We start from the raw sequence: 23,213 nt of genomic DNA on the forward strand, positions 1-23,213 counted from the left end.
TCTTTTGTCTTGCTATATATGGCAAAGTTCTTTTCCCAAAAGTGTTGATCCCATTGCATGAAATTTGCCTTTTATTTAGGGGAAGAAAACCAAAACAAAGCAAAACACTTGCTTTACCTTTTCTGGAACATTAAATCTAATTTTAAGGATAAAATGAAACAACACAAAGAAATCAAAATCTTAACCAAGCAAATCCCAGTATATTTAAAAAAAAAGAAAGCAGTATTTAATTTTTTGTCATCAAATTCAGAGCCTAGTTTCTGATGCTCATGGACATTTATCTCTGATTATCCTTGTAGCTAGTAATAATAATTAATAAGCCTTGCAAAACTCATCATTGGTGTGAATTTTAATGAAAACAAAGGTTATACAATACCAGAGAGATGATGCCCAAAATTCACATGAAAAAGTGGACTATATGGTTGTATACAAGTGTTGCATCTTTCCTTGATCCCAAATGATTAGCAGCTTGGACTAAAGAAAGAATATTGGAACTCGTGGTATATTATTTTATCCTATCAAGTTAGTTCTGTTCTTGTGTCCATACATAGAGCTGATTAATTTCTAAATTTTTCTAAACCTTGAGTTGTTTCTTGTTGCAGTTAAACATTATGTTAATATGTATTTCATTTTATGCATTTTAATTTTGTTGACTTTTAATTCAAAATGTTCTAGTCACTCTTATTGTCAAAACCCATCTACGGTATAATGAGATTATCCAGTGTTTTATTTGTTGCATAATTATCCTTCTTTTTGAATTTGCTACATACTTCTGCTTCAGACTGTGTTTTCATAACAAAAGGAAATAAATGAGTTTCTAATCCATATGGCTGTGTGGAGTGAGAAAAGAAAATCAATCTTCCAAATGACAAATGAGCATAAGCTGCTACAATATTGTCTTTGCTCATCTTAAAACAGACTGATAAAACATATCTGAGAGGTAGAGCAGCTCAAGCTCTTCAGAGAGGGCTCTTTTGAAATCCCATATTGGTATTGCAAACAGTGATGTTGGTAGCTATTTCTTGAATATTGCCACCGGTAAAATATCAAATAAAAGTTCTGAAAAAAATAGTTAAATGCTGATGAAGACATTGGATAAGGAGGTTGTTAGATCTGTAGAGGGGAAGAGCAGAGCTTCAATTCCATTATCTGAAACTTAATAAAAAATGATTATTTCAATGATTGCAATGCAGATTGAAGGTATGGCTTGCAGGCAGTGATGCATAATTCAAGGATGGAAACCATCAAATTCAGGAATGTTCTATTGATCTTTTTTATGTATCTTTATTTAGGAGTTCTGCTTCTAGGAAAATAAATTTTCTCTTCTCTAAACCAATATGTAGGCATAGTCTTGGAGTGAAACTCTTAAATCTCTATTTATTTTATGGATTTCCTCTGCCTGTTATCTCTATAAGCCGTCTTTGGAAATAAACTGCTCATTTTCATTACAGGCAAGACCATCCCACGTTTTATGATAGTTGCTGCATTACTGTGTTATTTTTACCCTGTTTTTAATGGAGTCATTGCCCTGTTACAAGACTGCTTAGAACAAGTATGGTTTTTGGTTATTTTTAATAATGAGGGATAACGTCTAGTTTTGAGGGCCATGTGTGGAAATCTTCTCTAGATAAGGATTTTCACCTTGTAACCATTCTTCCTAGATTTAAGCAGAAAAGATACTTCTCTTATCTGCAAATTCACAGCTCCCTACTTTTTGTTTTTCTCTTCAGATGTTAGTTTTGAATTGTCTTTGTGTCCTTATGGTTCATCTTAAGGTTCTGAAGCGCCTGTCGTCGGTGCAGCTATAGCACTTTTTTCATTTACTGTAAAGTTTTTGTAACAACTGAGATGAAAGAGGACTATCTAGACATCTACAAATGATCTAGTTATGAAAACTCTCTTTGCAGACTGTAGAAAGGCCATTGCTTTTTCCAAGACTGGTTCCTTCGACCTCAGGTGTCTTTGTTAGGTCGAAGTGAACCACGTAGAACTATTTCATTTTCATTTCATTGCCTGTTGGTACTGAATTTGGATGTAGACACTCTCTAGTGAGGTGAGATTAACCTCTCTCCCCTCTTGTGGCTGCTAAATATGATTTGTTTCCACTTCTCTGGGAGCTGCTACCTCATAACTGTTTGGAGTTTATCTTTTATGTAGATTTTATTTATTGCTTAAAGTCCTTTACTGACTGAAGAAGTTTTATTGAAAGACTAACCCCATTACACTTATTTCCCAGAACTGCTGTCACTGTAGTTTAAGTATTGTTAACTAAAGTTAGCTATAGGTTTTACAGCAGAGGTTTGCTTACTTCATCAACACATTTTGTTGAAAGGAAAAGATTTCTGTCCAAAAATATGTGTTTTACCACTAATAAATCTATTTTGTTTGAGAATTTTATCTTGACCAGAACTGTACCAACTCTTAAAAGATGTGAATATTGACCCCAGTAAGCACTGACTGAAAAACATTACAATAAATATCAAGAACAGTGCAGAAAATAATTAGGAGTTAACTTTAAAAGGTAGTAATAGTCATATCAGTGAGGACAGAAGTCTTTTTCTTTGATAGTGATTAGTTCAGTCTTGGAAGAAATCAAGTCAATTCTAGATTTTCTTTAATTTTACCATAAATATAAAAGTGTTTGAACAAGGCATGTTTTGTCCCTTTATGTTCTTCACTCTCCTTATTTTTTTTTCCTATTCCTTAGGATGTAGTTTCAAATGCAGTAAAGCCCAAACTCTCAAGTCCAGTTTTTTTGCATAGTTCTTTATCTTACCTCTTTTTTTTTTTTTTAATCTACTTGTATATTACATTATTGGATTTTTTCCTCTGGAAATGACAATTCTTTTCCCTTCTCTTCTTTCTGACTTCAGGAGGTGTACAGTAAAACCACAAAAAGTGTAAACTCAGCTTAAATTTTGGTCAAGAAGTGCTAAGAAACTTTTTATGTCTTTAAACATTAGCTTTAATAGAGTTACTTCTCTTCATTCTTCCTAGTAACTTGTATTTTAGATATCATCATCTGTGAAGAACCTCATATTGTAATTGATATTTATCTGTTTATTGATCCTTTTTGCTAGTAGAATTTCTTGTTTTAACTAAATTCATAGTTTTGTATCACAGAAGTTTTTATGTTGCCTGCTCTCCCCTTACCATTACTAATTGCTCTGCTCTTAAAAGGAGAGTAGTAAGGTAACAGAGATCATATTCTGTATCATTTTAAAAGGGAGGAGTTAAGTGAGGAAAGAAGGAGAACAATTCACAGTTTGAACAAGTTTTCCATGGCTAATAATTTAAGTGAAAACCTGAGTGGTCTAGCTTATGGAGAAATGCATCATGATGTTATTCATTAGCAGGAGTTTTGAAGAAGAAAAAAAATGCCATTTCTTTGATTTAGTGTTGATTTAGTGTTCTCTGATACAGCTAGGGAAATACACATAAGTTCAGCCTTGTGGGTTTTGGTTTTGTTGTGGTTTTTCCTGCAAGAATAATGATTTATCCATTCCACAACTGGAATCGAGTTTTCAGTTTTATTTATTTTGAATTTTCTTTTTAAAATTTATATCTAAAGTAGGGAAATTAAAACTAATACTTATACAAAATTATATAAAATTTGAGGAAATTGTGACCATTTTTGTAACTTCTCTTTTAAAAGGTGAATTTCTTTGTGTCTATTTTTTTACATATGTTTGAGTTATGAGGTTTATTTTCTGTTTTATTGAACTTAGCTGAAGTCAAAGCTGGAAGTTTGTTTTATCATAGGTTCCTCTCTCTCTCTCTCTCTCTCTCTCTCTCTCTCTCTCTCTCTCTCTCTCTCTCTGTATATATATATATGTATATATATATATAAAGTCTTGTGAATTTATACAGAAGTAGCTTTACTCCAAGTAACTATTTTGATAGTATGTAATATAATTTCATGAATGTTTAAGGATTTATTGTGGATGCATTGCTACACATATTCACATTTTCCTTTTTAAAGGATCTGACACATTAGAGTTTGTTGGAAACTTCTCATGATGTAAAATAACTCACAGTTATGGAAATTTACAGGTTAGGAAGTCACAAGTGTTCTGTGATAGTCACATTTTATGACTCAAGAGTGTAGAGTTGCTTCGCTGTTTTTTTTGGAACTGGTGACTCTTCCTTAGTCTTAGTGATTCATATTTGCAAGATCCTCCTCCCTGGAGAAATATCAGAGTCACCATTCTTGATCATAACCTGCTTCACTTTAAAAGCTAAAAGTTGTGTATATATGTTACTTTTCTGGGCTTCTGCTAATTACTTTTTGAACAACAACAACAAAAATAATTATGTTGATTCCTTTTGCAATCCCAGACACAGATAATTTCAGTGGGTGCTCTATCACTAAAACTCTATTCTAAAACTTCAAATAGAACAGTTTTAACTACTTGTCTCAATTTTCGAACTCAGGGATGTACAACTTCCCCAAAACTGACCTCTGTCTTTCTGCAACATCTTCGATGAGAAAATCATCACAGAGTTTGTCAGATTCCATAGTTTATGTGTAAAAACTCCAAAGCCTCACCAGTATGATAGAAGTGATTCAAAATATATTTTTGTGGCTTCAAATTTTTAATTCTTCCCTGTAAAGGATAGTAACATAAAAAGACAAGCAAACTGAGTATTAATTTATCACATACAGTAAAAATCCTCTGCTGGGTGAGTGCTTAAAAAGAAATAAATTAAAAAGTGACTGTGCATCTCTGTGTTGAAAATATAACATAGGCATCAAAAAGTTTTGGTTTGGAAATACTCATTCTATTTCAAAATGATTTGTTAAAATAACAGTAGGAATGGTCGTGGCATGGCTGTTGTCCAAAACCTTGGATGTACAAATCTAATACACAAAACCAAGTGTCACTGACTAGAAGGGTGTGAATCAGGAAAACAGTAGTGAAAAATGGTGATTATCAAAATCCATGCACACCAGAGGTAAATTTTCTGGTTATATTGAATTACATTAAACACAAATCTAAAATCTGAGATAAGAAAGACAAGGTTTACTGAAAAAGGGTCGAATACTGAAGCATTTCTTGAATGCAGAGGTCTGAAATATTTGCTTACTTTGTTATTTAACTTGATGTGAGGAGGAGAATACAGACAGGTGCAGAATCAATAAGTAATAATTTATTCAATTAATGTTTGAATTTTCTGCCTGAGAATTGCCTGTTAGAATGTGATTTACATAAATGAATTTGTCATTTTCAAATTATTTTTAGAATAGTGCTTTTATGAATAGTTCATGATTTTTATTCAGCTTGCTGCAATAATTAGGGATATGTCCTGGTCTGTTTTTAGTATGTACACAGATCTGTGTTGAAATTCCCTAAGTAAGTAACCAAAAGTGTTAAGATCAAAGTTTTCTGAGTAAATGCTCAGAAAAATGAATTTTAAATTAATTTTTCAGAAGAATTCTGTACTAATTTCATTACAGTATTCTGAATATAGTTACATGAACGAGTAAATTTTGGTTGGAAAAACAAATGAGATATGAAAATGCTTAAATAATTTAATTTTTAAAAAGGATCGTGAGTTATCAGTTTTAACATCTTCACAGTTCTAAGGGAAATTAAATTCAAACATTTCAGTACTATCAGTGTTCTGGGTTCCATTTATGATGAGGACATTTTGATGTTTATTTAGAACATTAAAATTTCTGAACTTACTTTCTAAGTTTTTGGATTTATGTATCCACTTCTGTTTAAAAAGCACTCTGACCACGCTGCTATTTTTGGACACTTAAATGGCAATCTAATAAGGCTAATTTAGCAGTCATAATGATTAATGTTCTGTATAAAACAACTTATAGTAGGTGAACAGATGAATGTATGCATCAAGGTTAACCTGTCCCAGAATATTTAATATAGGCTAAAAGGAGGGGGAAAAGGGTTGAAATGTCAGCAAAAAATACAGTGATTTAAATAAAATCTGTATTAATTGTGTGACTAAACATTAAATAAATTATTACTGCCAAAACAGGTACAATACCCACTGTCACTGCAGGTATTATGGCAGACCATGAGTGGGAAAAAAAGTTACACACAGAGTTAAAAAAGTATATTTAGGACAGCAAGATGCCTTGGAAATACCCAAGTCCAGCAGCATGCAGCAGTAAATATTCCTTGTAATTAGGTATTCAGAGGTTAGTTTAAATGTATGTTGCAGTCATTAAATTAACAGGAGCTCTGGGAAACAAATGTAAATATCTTGGGATGATACTTTGTTATTTTAAGCACTGCTGCTAGTGAACTAATTGCTGTGTACTAGAGTTGGTTTCTGGGCTGATCTTGATCAGAACTGTTTTTCTGACTGTTACCTGCTGCATCATAAGCAATTGAAGAACAACTACGACTCTCTGTATTTGTAGAAACCACAGGTGGCTACTTCATTGCTTCTACCTTTCTCTGCGTGTTCACTTAGTGAGTTTGTGTTCTAAAAACCTGAATAAGACTAATATGCACGCTTCCAATATGCAGAAATCTTGCAAATTATCTATGCAGTGCTATTATCTTGGGTTGTTTTTGTAAAATATCAATGGTGCTTTTTCATGAAGGCAATTATTTTCTTTCAACCTCTGTTTATCTGCACTCTGCTATGCCATTTTGCCATGAAAATGGTTCACTGTGATAGATGATAAATTATTCTATACCATTTCTACTTATTGGCTGTCTTAAAATCAATAACACTGTAATATCCACTGAGTAAAAAAAAAACTAGAACTAGAAAAAAAATTAGTTCTTTGCCTCTCAGGCTGGTCTAGAGTGATATGACACTGATCATATCATTCTTGTTCTAATATGAGAGGCTTATGCTTGAACACATATGCCTGCTCGAAAATTAATTATGATGAATGAGAAAAACTATGGCACAGCTAGGAAAATAGTGCCCCTATTTCCTTAAACAGACATAGTGTAAACTTGAAAAAATCATGCTGTCTTTGAAGAAAACATTTCATCTTCATAATCTGATTAGGATGTTTTCAGTTTTCTCAGGGACTATTTAACAGGAATGTAAGAGCAGACCCCACATTCAGCTTCACTCTGTTTACCCCAGTCATTCCCTTAAATGTAACAAAAATACTTTCAGAAATCGACTTCAGAATTCATTTGGAAGAGTGTCTCTGTCGTACATGAGTTTGTTTTATGTCTGGTGTAATTCCTGAGGTTTAAAAGTAACTGAAAGTACTGCATTTTTGTAAAAATTTTAGTCACAGAACTCCAGAGAAAACCTCAAATTTATATTGAGTATATAACATCTTAACCCTGGTATTGTGATGGGCATGATATTTTAATAGTATACTAGTTATTGTAATAGTTATTTTATGTTTACAACATAGTCATGTTTGTATCATTTTCACATTTCCCTCTTAAAAACTTAAAATTCCTTCGGAAAACTTCTTAAACATTGAAACTACAGAGTCCTAATAGTAGAAATAAGAGATCTAAGTGGTTTGTTGTGGTGGTGGGTTTGTTTGTTTAGTTTGTTTTCATTGTTGTTTTGATTGGGGGTTTTGTTGGGTTTGATTGTTTGTTTCTTTTTTTTTTTAATTTCATTTTCCTTTGCTGTTGTCATTTTCAGTTCTCCTTTTGTCCTGGTTCTAGTACTATGCTGCTGAAGAACTAAAATCTGACGTGTTTCACCAGAAACTGAGAAAACCTCTGCTTCTTCATTTGTTTGTGCAGTTGAGGTCATACATAATGGCTTCTGAAGGCTGTTAGAATGCAGAGACTTTTGGGGGAAAAAGCTGAAATCTATTTTGAAAGTACTTGTCTTCAATGGGCAAATACAGTTAAAATATAGGGTGACTCACAGAATGGTTGGGAGTCTCTAGAGGTCATCCAGTCCAAACTGCTGCTAAAGCAGGTTCAACTAGAACAGACTACACAGGACAACATCTGGGTGGATTTTGAGTGACTCCAGAGAAGGAGATTCCACAGGCTCTCTGGGCACCCTGTTCCAGTGCTCTTGCTTCCAAGAGTCTGGGATTCCTGAGGGCTGGCCTTACCAGTGAAGGCTAAACCAAAGAAGGCATTCAGGATCCCCACCTTCTCTGTATCCTTTGCCACCAGGGCACCCACCTCACTCAGCATCAGACCCACATTTTCTCAAATCTTTCTTTTGCTACCTATGTCCTTGACATCCCTTGCCAGATTTAATTCCAAATGGACCTTAGCCTTCCTTGTCCCATCACTGCATACTCTGGAAATGAAATCTCTATGTTTAAGACGGATGTCAGTTATACAAAAAGAACATTTTTTGAGATTACGTATGAAATTTCTGTTCAGATTTGAAGTAAAATATACCTCTTGCTATAAATGTCTTATTTTATCAATATCACCTTCAATTGATAGTGACTTGACCAGTAACTTGGTAGAAACTCCACTGTGTGCATTTTGTAGTTGGCTAAGATTCCATGTGACGATTCCATCATATCTTCACAGCCTTGTTAATGGCATAGAATTTGCTTAAGTTTTACAAACTTGTGCTTTATATATTTTTGATTTATTATTGGCAATTTGAATCATGTAAGGACAAACAAGATTAGTATCAATACTGTATACTTTCTTGTCTCTATATTTTATGGCCTTTCCTAAATCAAAAGTAATGTTATTCCTCTACTTGACATGTATTTTCACCTTAGCAGCATGCATTTCCATGCTGAATAAGGAATTAGTAGACTGGTGCTTAAAACCATTTAAATCTACATATTCTCTTGCCAGACAGTGACATTTGCTACCACTTGTTTTAAAGGTCATAGGTAAGTAGGTTTAAATGGACTTTATCACATATGTCATCCTTTCTATAAAACTTTCTAGATTTAAACTGTGAAAAGAATATTTTGGTGTGTTTTAAATAAGCAATTCAGCAACTGTAGCAACACTACTCATATCTAGTAAAGATTTCTGTGTGATCAGTTCTACCCTTTGAAGATTCAGTGAATACCTTATTCTTTCTTACTTCTTAAATTGCCTTATTTTTTGAAGGTCACTAGCCCTAATTAAAATATCACTGACAAGAACTACCTTAATGTGCCTCAAGGAGCCCTCTCCACTATTTCTCTATATAGTTGGTTGTAAAGAAATCCACTGCAATTTTGTGGTTTTTTGATCTCCAGAACTGAGTCAAAGTATCAGAAAAGTTCCATAAAACATTCTAACTTTCAACGTTTAACTAACTTTAAACAATTACTATTAAATTGTTTATTCTCTATGTCTGTTAATTTATCTGCAACTTTTTCAGCAAGTTTTCTTGTGTGAAGGTCACAACATCTTTGACCTATTTCACCTGTTAAAAAAAGAAATTGAGCATACAGATTTTTTTGTGTAGAGTTCAGTAACTCATAATTTTCAATAAAAACCCTATAGATAAGATTTTATTTGGTTTAGTAGACAGGTCATGGATTCTATATATATTTGTCTGTCTTACTATCACATTTGTCTTTTTGACAGTTTAGGTTATGGAAGACATTAGTGAATTTTTATTTGAAAACCTGTTGAAAATTTACGTGACAGAGTCTCTATGGTGCAGTTTAAAACAATGTCAGATAAGCAAACAAATAAATCAGAAAGGGAAAAAAACAGAAACAGGTTGTGGGGTTTGTTGTTTTGTTGGGCTTTTGGTTTTTTTGTTGCTTTTGTTTTGATCAGAACCACCACAGTATTGACACATAATCACAGATCTAAAGAAAGGGGATCTGAAAAGCAATATTTTTGGGGTTTTTTTTGGCTCGTTAATAACTATAGGTAAATCACTTCTTACTGCTTCAAAGGGGAACATTAAAAATATATTCTACAGAGTATACTTTGTAGTTGAGAAGGAAGTTAGGTTTTAGGAATAACGGAGTAAATTCAATAATTTAAACATACTGTCAAGAGCTGGGAGAAGATCAAAGATATTTGCCTTTTGGCTTGGTTTTCCCATTATTTTTTATCCAAAGAGCTTGTATCTGGTTTCAATGGCCAGATACTGGGGAAGGGAGGAAGGAGGGAAGGCACCCTAAGGAGTGGCCTCTCCAACAAGCTGCTGGAAGCTTCCCAGATAACTGATAGAGCCAATACCAGCCAGCTCTGAGGTGGACCTGCTGCTGGCCAAGTCTGAGGCCACCACTGGCTGTGGTAGCTCCTCTGCAATAACATATTCAAGGTGTGGAAAAAATTACCATGGAACGCAGCAACAGGAGAGAGGAGCAAGAATTATGTGTGAGCAAAACCCTGCAGACACCAAGGTCAGTGAAGAAGGAGGAGGAGGAGGAGGTTCTCCAGGCTCTGGAGCACAGATTCCCCTGCAACCCCTGGTGCAGACCATGGTGAGACAAGTCTGTGCTCTTGCAACTCAGAGGGGTCTACAGTGGAGCAGAGATTTACCTGCAATCTGTGGAGGTCACACCAGAGAAGGAGGTGTGACCCCATGGGAAAGCCACTCTGGAGCAGGTTGGCTGTCAGAACTAATGACCCCATGGGGGATCCACACTGGAGCACCCTGCTCCTGAAGGACTGCAGGATCCCTGCTGGAAGAATTCAAGAAGAACCACAGCCTGTGGGAAGGACTCGCGTAGGAGAAGTCAGTGGAGGACTATCCCTGCTGGGAGGGAGTCCACAATAGAACAGAGGAAAAGTGAGAGTGAGACTTTCCCTGAGGATGAAGGAGTGGCAGGAACAACATCTGATGAATTGACCACAACCCTCACTGCCTGTCCAACTGGAGGGGAGGAGGTAGAGAAACTCAGGAAGAAGGGGAGGGGTAGGAGGAAGATGTTTTAAGGTTTGCTTTTATTTCTCATTTCCCTACTCTGATTTCATTGGTAATAAATTAAGTTGACTCTGTTTTGCCCATCATGGTAATTGGTGAGCGGTCTCTCCTTGTCCTCTCTTGACCCACAAGCTTTTTGTTATACTTTCACTTCCCTGTCCAGTTGAGGAAGGTAGGGCACCTGGCCAGCCAGTGTCAACCCACCACAGGGCTCTACTCCATTGGTACATGCACAGAACAGGGAAAATGACTGTTTACTTGTTATTAATTTAATAAAATTAAAAGACCAGGAGAAAAAAATGCTAGTTGCATTTCCCTTTGCCATTAGAGAAAAAATGGAATCTGTACTTCACAAACTATCCTGGACAACCTCAGCATTTAGATTTTTCTAGAAAAAAAAGGATAAGGAAATTGAAAAAACATTAAGAAGATTTTTCTACCCACATAACGTGAGCTTGAAAGAAATAAGTTATCAACACTGAGGAATACTGAAAATATATATATATACGTAAATAATCTGAACATCATATATATATATATATATATATGATGTTTAGATTATTTACTTTAGGAAATCTGTAGGCATTAAATTCAGCATGTGAAATAGGAAAGAAATTATTTTTCAAAGAAGGAATAAAAGAACATTCTGTATTGGGTAAATGATCCTTCTAGCTAGTATAAAACAACTGTGTTGATGACATAGTAAAACTTGGTAGCTAATGATCTGAATCTTCAGAGTTACATGATTAACTATTTTTCATAAGACTTGCACTTGAAGGGTTGTTTTTGTTGGGTTTTTTGACTAAATAAATTATCCATTTTATCCATAAAATGTAAATAGGTGACTTGAAAGTGAATTTTCATAGGTGTGTTACACCTTCACTGGACGCCAAATATCTTCAGTAGATCTGAAGTCAGATCCATGATTTTTATATTCCACCACTGAGTGTTTCCATCTCTCCCTCGCTTGTGTTCAATGTATGAAAATTAGAATCTATTGTTATAGAGACTCTGTCATCAGCCAGTCAAGTTTCCTAACAAAGCAAATAAAGCACAATTAAAAATCTTTCTTCCCTAACTGGGATGTTATGTTCCCTGTCTGGATGGTCCCTATCTGGGAAACCAGCCTGAAGAAGATATTTATAGCTAGGCAAAACCACCTGTGACCTTCAGTAACTGAGGCAAAGAGCTAAACTGTTGGGTTTCAAATTATTTTGTATCCTAAAAATGATACTTATCTATAATATGTTCATTTTCTGAAAGATGGAAGAATTAATACGCTGGTTTATCATTCTCTGCAGTGAACATGCACCTTTAGACACCCATGGTTTAGAATTTTTCTGGAATAATTATAACAATCAACTTTTCTTCAGTTTAGAAAGGATCCTTTAAATTATGTGAGTTCAAAGGAGCTTTCTGGATGAAACACAGAGAAACTGTCTCTTTTTAAAGAAGGAAATACCAAAGCCATTCTAGAGTATTTTCAGTTCAGCAAAGCAAGGAGAATGTTTGTTCAGCTATTTTAGATGCACGTATTTTCCCCTGTAGAATTATATTTTTTTTCTAATTTTGTACAAGTGTTTTTAAGAATGCTGGAATTTTATCACAAAATTTCATAGTCTGCCTAAAAAAATAAAATCTCTCAAAAGCTGGATTAAAGCCGGTTGCATGGAGCCTAATGCTGACCTCTTTTGTTCTTCTTGTTGAAATGGTGTGCAGTGGTGTGAGAAATCAAAAAAGTGTCTGAGAGATGTTTTCTAAGCAAAGCTATGGACAGGAAAATAGCATTCCAGTGCTGAAGTAGTTTAGAAAGATATGGTTATCAGTGGCTTGGGTAAAAAATTTGCCTTTTTTGTCTGGTTCTCTACACCTGTTTGTAGTGTGGTTTCACACTTTTGAAAGAAGTTCTGCAGGACAGGGAGAGATACCTGCTAATTATACATGTTAATTGACCACTAAAGACAGAGTCTGAGCACTAATTGTATGTAGTGGACATTGCACTACTGGTGGAAATGTGGGACCAGCTTAGAAATTTGTCTTTTTTTCTTTCTAGTACATCTTTTGATTCTGTGCTAGCCTATTCCAAGAAAACTTTGGCCTTCTGCATTGGCTATGGATACACTGTAGTCTCTGTAAAACACAATAATAACTGTAAAACAATGCCTGACACAGACTTCTGAAACACTTCTGCCAAAGTTTGTAGCAAATATCCAAGAAACTATTAAAATATTGAGTCAGTAAAAAAAAAAAAAATATCAGTGTACTGAGAGTAGTATATAATGAAACTTAAGTCAAGATAGTTATATCGTTTTACACGTGCTAAAGTTGTCATGATACCCAGTTAAAAAGATGAAAAAATCCAATAGCTTAGTAGCTATTTGTCTCCTAAGGGTGAGAACTACTGAAGACCTTCTGACATAGATATATCCCACTGTGGAATAGATCCCTGGTTATACCAGTTGCCTGTTATTAATGGTGGATTAAGAGACTACATTTTAGATTTCCTGTCTGGTTAGATTACTTATGGCTGTATTCACTGATGTCAGATACATTCTTTCAGAGAAAATCTTGGTTCTACAAAAAGGAGGCAGGGGAATTAATATCTATTCTATATCTACATCTCTTTTTACCTCTAAGTCTTGTAGTTGCTGAGAGAGGTTGTAGATGCCCTGTCCCTGGAGGTGTTCAAGGCCAGGCTGGATGGGGCCCTGAGCAACCTGATGCTAGTGAGTGGCAACCCTGCCCGTGGCAGAGGGTTTGGAACTGGATGATCTTAAAAGTCCCTTCCAATCCAAACCATTCAGTGACTCTCTGACTCTATGAGCAGTTTTACTGTTGTACTTAAGGAAAGTCTGTGTCAATGCATTGTGATTTGATTACACAGAAAGTATGGTGCAATATTCTCAGTCTTGAGTTTAGGCTCAATATCTCAGTCACTCTCAGAGAAACCTGTAGTCCGAGCAGCTTAACTGTGAAGAGGTCACCTCAGTTCCATAGCAGGATTCCATCTGCAAAAACAACAACAAAAACAAGATCTAATACAAACAAAACAATCTCTTCCTACTTTACCTCTCTTTTGGTAGGTGAATCTTGGCCCTTTGAAGAAAAAAATAAAAGTCTGTCCCATTTAGCCGGATATATCATGTTAGAAAAACCTTAGCTCTGTGAATGGTCAGATTTTTCCAATTACTGAGAAATCATAAAAAACTACCTGAGTTCATAAAGACATGGAGACAAGCATATTCTACACAAAGGCTCTGCATTAAAGGCATCAGATGGAGAGAGAGGTAATTATTTCGTGGAGAGAAAAATCTGTTCCTCTATACTGGGAAATATTCAAAAGGGCCACTTGTTTATTTTACACCTTTTTAAAAATCACTTTGCAATTCTAGCCAACCATATGAGTCCCAAAGGAGAATTAAACAACTCTATATGAGAAAATTTTGTTAATGGAAAACCAAAAAAAGAATTTTTTGTTCAATATCGAAGCCTCTTCTAGCGAGTTTTTAAATTATTAGTTTTTAAAAAAATCTCTTGCACATCCAGGAGTATTGCAATAATAAATATTAAAATCTAATGCATTGCAGATCACCCAGGTATCTAAGGTCACCGACATAATTACAGGTGAAAGTGTTGTACATTAACACAAGTTCACTGAGTGCAAGTGATATGAATTATTTTCCAATTTTTAGTGATTGGAAAGTAGAAAAATCATGGAAAAGTATTTGTTACCTTTTAAGCATGATTCTACTGACTTAACTGATTGTTTTACCACAAATACAAACAGATATATATCTATATTAGCCCTGCCATTGCAAATTCCAACAGTTGTATCAGTTACTTTTGTTAATCCATCCATGATTTTCAAACATATATTGTATTACTCTTTCCAACAACTGTATGTTTCAAAATTTAGAATGCATTATTTACCTCTGGTAAGTAATTAGAGACACAAAGACAGTCTTTACTTCAGACAGGGAAAAGACTGAGCTTTGAAGTAGGAATTTTTCATGCTTTTTCATCTAACAAAGTGAGTTGTGGGCAGACTCCACATTGCAGCATTTTACACCGTGATTACAGTTTATTTTACTTGCAGTGAATTTAATTAGTACGTGACTTCTTGGGGTTTTGCTTTTTTAAGATTGGGGCTCGATTTGAGACTGTTATCATACTCCTGAAAGTTGACTCTCAGAAAACCTGTGATCTTCTAGCTGAAAACTCATTCCTTTTTTAAAGTATCTTAATTCTGTACTGCTTTTTGTAAAAGCTGACAGAGGTAAACCCCCATTAAGAGATGAAGAGTTGCAGAAAAGTTTGGAAAATTCGAAGTTTAAATTAATCTGTAAAACTGTGTAGCTTGATTTAACACATGAAGTTGTGATTGGATTAGTCTTATGATGTCCTCACTGCTTAAACTCTCTAATAGAAAGTTGTTATTTTAGTGTACTGGAGAATTAGCAAGGACAATGGTCAATATTTTTATTTATTTATTTACTTTTGCTGTTTAATGATGTTTGTTTGGTTATTTTTTTCCCACTGCACTGATTCCTTCTCTGTCTTAGGTTGTGGAGTCATAAAAGGTTTTTTTTTTGAGTGTGAACAGATGGAATGTTCTACTCAGGGATAGAACAGTTGTAGAAAGAGGGATTTGTGGTGGTCTCAGCAGCAAAAACTTCCCCCAATTTGTCTTAGTGTTGCTGAAAATTGCAAGCATCCTGGTTGTCCCTTCCCACTTGTCCATCAATGTTCATCACATTCTGGCGCACAGAGTGGGTGGTGAGAGTTGAAAGCATTTCAGGCCCAGGAGAGCAGTTTTATCCTTCTTGTTCCCCAGACTGAAAAAAGTTGCCATCACCCACAATTTTATCGTACATTAATATTAGAGCACTAAAGAACTGAAATTAGCAACTCTGTTACCCAAGATTTGCACTTAGTGAAGAGAAAATACATGTCTAAAACACTGTCTTCATCTACTTGTGCCTCTACATTTGTTTCTTCTGTGATAAGACCCTTAAATTAGACTTCTTAGTGAAGTGCCTAAAGATAGAAATCTTGGATCTGGGACAGAATATTAACATTTCCCAGAAAGTAACACAATTTCTGAATAGGCCTGTGAAGTAATATAGGCAAGTCATGTGCTTTAACATAGTTTGTAATAAATTATATCTGTTGCTAACATGATAAAAATTGAGATTATTAGCAGGACGAAAGCTGATTCTGTCTAAAACTAGAGATGCATTTTTTGCCTCTATTCTGGCACTATGGTGTTATTAGGTCTTAATAGTAAGTAGTTGTTTGAGAATCCTGTTTCTGGCCAGCTGTGCCTGTGCGAATAATGTTCTTAATGTTAAGTAAAGAGGAAACCTGGAAATGAGTACAACTACATGTGGGGTCTGGCTACCAGGCAAGAACAACTCACTCTCACCTACACAGGGTGTTCCTGAGTAACCAGTTCAACATTTTATCCCCTAATTCTTTGAAACATTTATCATGGTCAGGCTTCACAAACCAAGATTTGGGGAGGGCTCTGCCCACGTTTGTCACAAACACGCTGGTGGCTGAAAAGGCCAATACGAGACAGACACGTCCGGTTGCAAAAGGCACAGCAGAAAGACTCCTTAGGTGGGAAATTCTGCAAGACACGATTCTTTCTGCGTTGTCTTTTCTCCTCCAGGGTGATCCTGCTGCGTTCTCAAAGGCATCAGCAGCGTTAGAGATGGGGTGTCTCCAGAGCTCCTGATTGGAGGCCAGAGCAGACCAGTTCTGGTGATCAATATGGCCAAGGCTGAGATGTTGTTTCAGGCAGTCCTTGTATCTCCTCTTTGGGGCTCCTCTCTTGCAGCAGCCGGTGGCAAGTTCACCATAAAGCAGGATCTTAGGGAGGGGGTGGTTGGTCCTTCATCCTGGAGACGTGCCCTGCCCAGCACAGCTGTGTTCTCAGCAACATGGCCTCAATGCTTGTGACTGCTGCCTGTTCTAGAACAGATGGATTGGTCACATCATCTGACCAGTGGATGTTTAGGATTGTTCGGAGGCAGCATTGATGGAAGCGTTCCAGGAGTCGCAGGTGGTGGCTGTAGATGACCCAGGATTCAGATCCATATGAGAGAGTAGACAGCACTATGGCTCTGTAAACACTGACCTTGGTACTTTTCTTCAGGTGTTTATTTCACCAAACTCTTTTATGAAGCTCTCTGAAGGCACTGTATGCCTTTGCTAACCTGTTGTCTGTCTCCCCGTCAATCTCACCATCCGAGGAGATGAGGCTGCCTAGGGAATTAAACTGCTGGACTGATTTGAGCTCTGATTGCCAATGGTGATGTGGGGATGATGGGGGACTTCCTGAGGTGCAGGTTGATGGAGAACTTCTGTCTTCTTTAAGCTGACTTCCAGCCCAAAGAGCTCAGCAGCTCAGCAAAGCAGGATGTTAAACGCTGCAGAGCTGCTTCTGTGTGGGCAACAAGGGCGGCGTCATCAGCATAAAGCAGCTCCTGGACAAGATGGTTTAAGGTCTTGGTGTGGGCCTTCAGTTGCCTTAGGTTGAAAAGGCTTCCATCAGTACGGTATCAAATGTAGATACCATCCTGATCATACCATCTGTGTACTCACACATACACAGAGTGTTCCTGAGTAAACCGGTTCAACATTTTATCCACTAATTCTTTGCAACATTTATGGAGTCATAGTATCTATTACACTAAGCTCCTTTTAAAGACCTCCATACCTTTTAATCATCTCAGGGGATGGTGACCCAACTATTTCCCTGGGAAGCCAGTTCCAGAGCTTGACAATACTTCTGGTGAAGAAACTTTTCCTAAGATCCAGCCTGAAACTACCCTGGTGCAACTGGGGGCCATTTCCTCTTTTCTTGTTGCTTGTTACCTGGGAGAAGAGTAATGAGCTATGCCTTGCAGCATTCTAGAATTAATTTGAGAAATATATATATATATGAATATATGTGGATGCTGTTCATCAGAATGATTATGACGGAAGTGCAGTCTTATAATAAGACCAGTTGCTCTGGGGCATCTGACATCCTTAGCTATCAAAAGGAAATAAGAAAAAACAAATAAACAAACAAAAAAAACCAAACAAAAACCCAACAAAACCAAAAAAATATTAAAAAAACCAAACAAACAAAAAACCAAACAACCCCCCCAAAAAAAAACAAAACCAAAAGAACCCCAAACAACAACAACAACAACAAAAACCGATAAAAACCCCCAATCCAACAAACCAAACAGCAAAAAAAACACAAAAAAACCCCAACCAACCAAATCCCTACGTTACATAGAAAAAACGTTCACATGAAGAATCCTGTACTGATCTTTTGTGACCAAAAGATCTGTCTTTAAAAATTTAAGTGGATTTTCCTTAGGTCTGTGTATGGGTCAGTCCTATTTGTTCGTGACTGATGTCAAAAATGGGTAAAATCTCAAATACATCTGGAAAAAACCATAGGCAGTTCACATAGGCTTTTTTTTTTTTTTCCAAAGACCAATGATAACTACATAAAACTGATGGTATGTAGCTGGGACATGGGCCTTATTAACAGTAAGAGAGATGTTTAAGACATCTTAAAAATTACTAAGAGAACTGTCATAGCTTCACACTTGTTTAGCTATTTCATTTCAGTTTACTCATGGTAACAACAACTTTTCAATCTTACTATTAGGAAGATTTCTTTACTATCATTTTTTAAAAAATACCTTCTATACCAAAGTTTTCTCAAATGGTTTTCAAGAAAAAAAAGGTAAACTTGCTTATCAGTTTCTATGCAGAAGCAAGATTAAAATTCTGGTAAATAAAAGTATTAATAAAATGGTTTACATTTTACTTTTCATCTTTTTGAGAAATTTCAGACTTGAATGGGAACATGCAGTTCTGAAGGAGACAAATTCTGCTTTTTTTTTTTTATTTTGAAAATGTTTTGCATTCAAGCATATCTGGTGGTAAGCAGTGGTTCAGTGGAGAACACTGTCAAGGTGGTGGGATAGGTCAGAAGTATCATTTAAGTTGGGAAGTAAAAATTTACTTTCAGTGGACAGAAAAATGTCTTTGGCAGCTGCATTTCTTGTTTTTCCAATTGTCTGGCCAAACCCAGTTGTCTGCCCAAAATCCAGTGCTATTCTTGTATTATATGGCACAGTGGAAAATACTTGACCAGAGCTGTTCACTGTTTCATTGGTCTAACGTTGCTGTTTCAGCAAAATGTTAAAATTTGGATGCTGGTGACAGAGCATTGCTACGAAGCAATAGGCTGGTATAAAATTTCATGGTTTCTGATTGCTCACTGACTGAATATTAAAATCTACTCCTTGCCTCCATCTATTCCTCTTCTCTGGATCCATTAATTCATCAAGAAATCTCTTTCCTGTTCATGTCCATATCTCCTCCTACCCTACTGGACTGAGTTACGTTGTGCTTGGTAAGTATTTATCTTTTTCTTATTTTTTTTTTCAAATCCTTTTATTTCTCTGTTCTAACAAATGCTAAGAAAGTGCTTTAAGTTTTTATGGATTTCGTATTCATGGGAATACAAATATGGTATTTTCCTCTATCATAAGCAAAGGATAACCAGATAAAACAGGAGATTGATTACAGATCCTTATTCTCACTTTCAAATTCTTTATCACATGTGGGTAAGCACACACTCTATTTATCTAACCTCTCATCAAAATTGATTTCTTTCATTGTACATATTCCTTTCCTCTACTGCAGAGCAAACTGCAGCTCTATATAACAAAGCACTGATAAATTAAAAAAAAGCATTCTCTGAACCTTTCTTATGTTTCACACTCATCGCTCGTAGAATTCGGAATCTCAGAGTGATTAAAGTTGGAATGGACCTCTGGAGGCAAACTGGTCTAACCTCCATGCTCAAGCAGCATTCCCTAGGATATGTCACTCAGGATTGTGTCCAGATAGCTTTTGAATATCTCCACAACCTCTTCAGGCAGGCTGGTCCAATGCTTTTTGACCCCTCATGGGAAAGAAGCAAGCAAAGATCTGAATTAATTCAAATTAATTTATGAAACTGCCTTGTGGGAGAAGAAAATAAGGAGGAAGGTGAATGTTAGGCCAACCCTTCTTTGAGGGTTGGTCTTGATGCAATATTTATTTAATAGTTTGTAACTGACCAAAAAAAATTTAGAAGATGTTTATTAATTTTTATGTTATTTGTGTTGACCACACACATCAAACACACACACACAAAAAAAAGCCCACCCCAAAACAAACCCAAATAACTGAGTAGCTTGCAAATAAAAACTGAATATTGGGGCATTAAGAATGAAGCACCAACCAGGAGCAGCAGAGAGCTCCTCATTTCGAAGAGCCTTTAAGGCTTGCATTTCTTACCTGGAAGATGCTTTGGAGCCATTAACATGGATCTGAAAAAGGCAATAGAGTTTTTATATATATATATATATGTATATAACTGGAAAGAGAAGCATTTGGATAGAAGTCATGAGTAAAACCATATTTAGTATGTTTAATGCTATCCTAATTATATTACAGAAGAACATAAACTACAACAAGGAAAGAAGGGCCATGAGTGGCATAAACTAAATGGAGACACTACAATTTGAGAAGAGTCAAAATAATTTTGGTTCATTTAGCCTAGCAAGAAAACCTGAGAAGAACTTTGGTCACCGTCTTTAAATGTGCCAAAGTGCAAAAATTAAAAGAAGATAAACATCTATTGAGGATAAAGTGGCAGTGGGGAGGGAACAGAAAAAAACATGAAAGTTGGCTCAGAATCAGTTAATTAAAAGCTCCTATGTATATTTTTTTAAATAAGAATCAGAAAGAAAAAAACAGTTGAGTGAGTTTTGATTTGCCTCCAGAAATAAGTTTTCAGCTAATATCTCCATGTATATTTCTCATTTCTATTAATGTTAGATTGATATTACAGTAGTTCTTAAAAAAAAAAAAAAGAGCAATGCCTTTTATTTTAAAGTTTACTTCTGTTACCTAATTTTGTTTCCCTGTCTTCTTTTCTTTTGTCTTTTTTTTTCTTTGTCCTGGTAAGTGAGGTGTAATGTAAAGGCCATTCAATTCAGTACCATATTTCTCTATCCTGTTAGATGTCTTTGAGACTTAAGCACTGAAGTAGCTTCTTTTACTTTTTTTTATTGCACCAGAAAAAGTATTTTGTCCTGTGGTACATACTTCACTTCAGTAGTTTGCTTAAGTTTATTGGGATATGGGTCTGTTTACACCCTACAGTTCCAGACATTAGTAATTATGGGGACAACTTGGTATTTACATGAGGATAGAAATAGGTACACAGTTAGAACTTCATCAAAGTAATAAAACCTTCATCTGTCATTATTGGTATCAAGCCTGTACACATAAGCATTTTATTTATACATCTTCATCTTTTGGACAATGTATTCTTTCTCAGAGCAGGAAAACATATTATCATATTATCATATTTCCAGGAAGTGATGAACTCTTCTTCTAGTCTTTCTATTTCACTTGGGATTTTATGATCTTATTCAGATCTGTGATTGCTCTTTATGCAAAGTTTCTGTGGGATCCTCAATTCTGTGTGATTTAATTTCTTGGGATTATTTTGCATGCACTACTCGCCAGCATGCCTTCATTTGAGAGTAGTTTCCCTTCTTTTTCATAAAAAAACAGATTAAATAAAGGCCTTTCTTTTTCAAAGGAAGACTTAAACATGTTAGGGGTTATTTCACGGAGATTATTGAGGTGGAAATGACATCACACGGTTGCTTGTGAATCACTTTTCTGACTCAGGAGGTCCTAATATTAATGATATTTTTCATATGAAATCAATATGTGAACCCAATTCAGCAGACTGTACTTGATTGCCTAAGTGTCTGCAGGCTGGGAATATAAAACTATAACAGCAGGGCTTTTTAGTGCTGTATTTCTCCTTAAAATTGTTATGAACAAGAGAGAAATTTTGAAGAAAATTGAGTAGTATAGGCCTTTCCAGATAGTAGGTCCTTCTAAGGTGTAATAATTTCTCTTGACCATCCCCTTCTGTGCTTAGGAAAAAAAGCATTATCTTATTTTTATATCCACAAAACAAATAAGATTGCTTTGGAAGAGGAAGTATACAAAGTGTTATTCTCTGTATTTTGTATTATAGAAGTTTTAAGTTATGTATCGCACAAAGGAATTTAGGAAAAAAAAATTCTTATCTGCCTGTACAGCCTAAATTAAAGTAAATATTGAACTCCTCAGAAATATAACTTTGCAAGAATAAAAAGCTAAAGATAGCCAACATGGAATTTTTCATTACAGTTTTCAGAAACTGGTACATTTCAGTGTTTTCAAAGTTAGTGAAATAATGACTTTGCTTAGGTCAGGAACATAATGGCTTTCAGAAACAGTTTATAATGAAAAGTTCCATAACATCTCATAGGTCACTTGTTCAGTTTGGCTTATAGTTTGGTTTATAGTCTTGTTAAATTTTCTGCTAGGTGAAAGTATTTAGCTGTGAATAAGTGCACTTTACACACACACTGAAAAGGGCTAAATTGTTTTTAATCTATATGTTAATGTGCTTTAAATGTACTGTGGCATTTTTTCTCCTTTATTATGTTACTGATGCAAAAATAACATACACAATGCTATAATAACTGAAACACAAAATTTTTTACTGGAGGAAATAGGCATTCATTACATTTAAGATGCAACATGGAAATGGAAATTGTAGAACTGTTAGTAAAAGGAAAAAAATTGCAGAAGGAATGTTTTCCTCTTAATGGCAGGAAACGTTGAAAACTTTGATAAAGTGGAATAAATTACTTACACTGTATAAAACCAGAGCACTCAGATATTGAACTACTGTCTCAAAAAATCCTCAAAACCAGGATTTTTGCATGGTGAAATCCAAGATTTTTACCATTGTATGAATAAATTGACTGTGTTTAATGTTGTAATCAAACAATATTTCCTGGATTTTCCTTATAAAACTAGAGTTTAATTTGGCATAAATATACAGAACACACAAATGAGAAATTACAGCACATGAATGTGGCTCGGAATACTTCTTTTTATTCATAGTTTTCAACAGAAATATGTTCACCCTTTCTTTTAGAGATAGTTCAAAATATTTGTTTTTCATTTTTTCATTACAGATTTTTTTCTACTTGTGCTATTTTTTTGGACACATTTATATTACCCACCAAATCCCTCTGACAGTCTGTATCCAGAAGAGCAAATATGCTGTGTGAAGGCAAGAACATCTCCTTTCTGCACTGAGTTTCTTCAAATCAATTAAGCACTGATACAGATTGCATACAGGCCTTAAGCCAAAGTAGAAAGTCATAAATACCCACTTATTTGTGCAACATTCTCAAGTGATGGCACTCGTTCATAGGGTTTGAGTGAGCAGGAAAATAGTATGGGTGTTACTACAACTTTGAGAATTTCCCCTTTGTTTGTTTTTTTTTTTTTTC

At 35.4% G+C, this 23,213-nt stretch overlaps 1 protein-coding gene across 2 annotated transcripts in view; it reads left to right on the forward strand.

Annotated features, from left to right (window-relative positions):
* The window catches only part of CNTNAP3C (contactin associated protein like 3C), a 200,573-nt gene that overhangs the window by 76,056 nt on the left and 101,304 nt on the right, over positions 1 to 23,213 (forward strand). The window lies entirely within an intron of this gene.

Source organism: Manacus vitellinus, unplaced genomic scaffold, assembly GCF_001715985.3.
Source record: "Manacus vitellinus isolate BGI_N305 unplaced genomic scaffold, ASM171598v3 scaffold_9_pilon, whole genome shotgun sequence".
In the NCBI taxonomy this organism is placed as follows: Eukaryota; Metazoa; Chordata; class Aves; order Passeriformes; family Pipridae; genus Manacus; species Manacus vitellinus.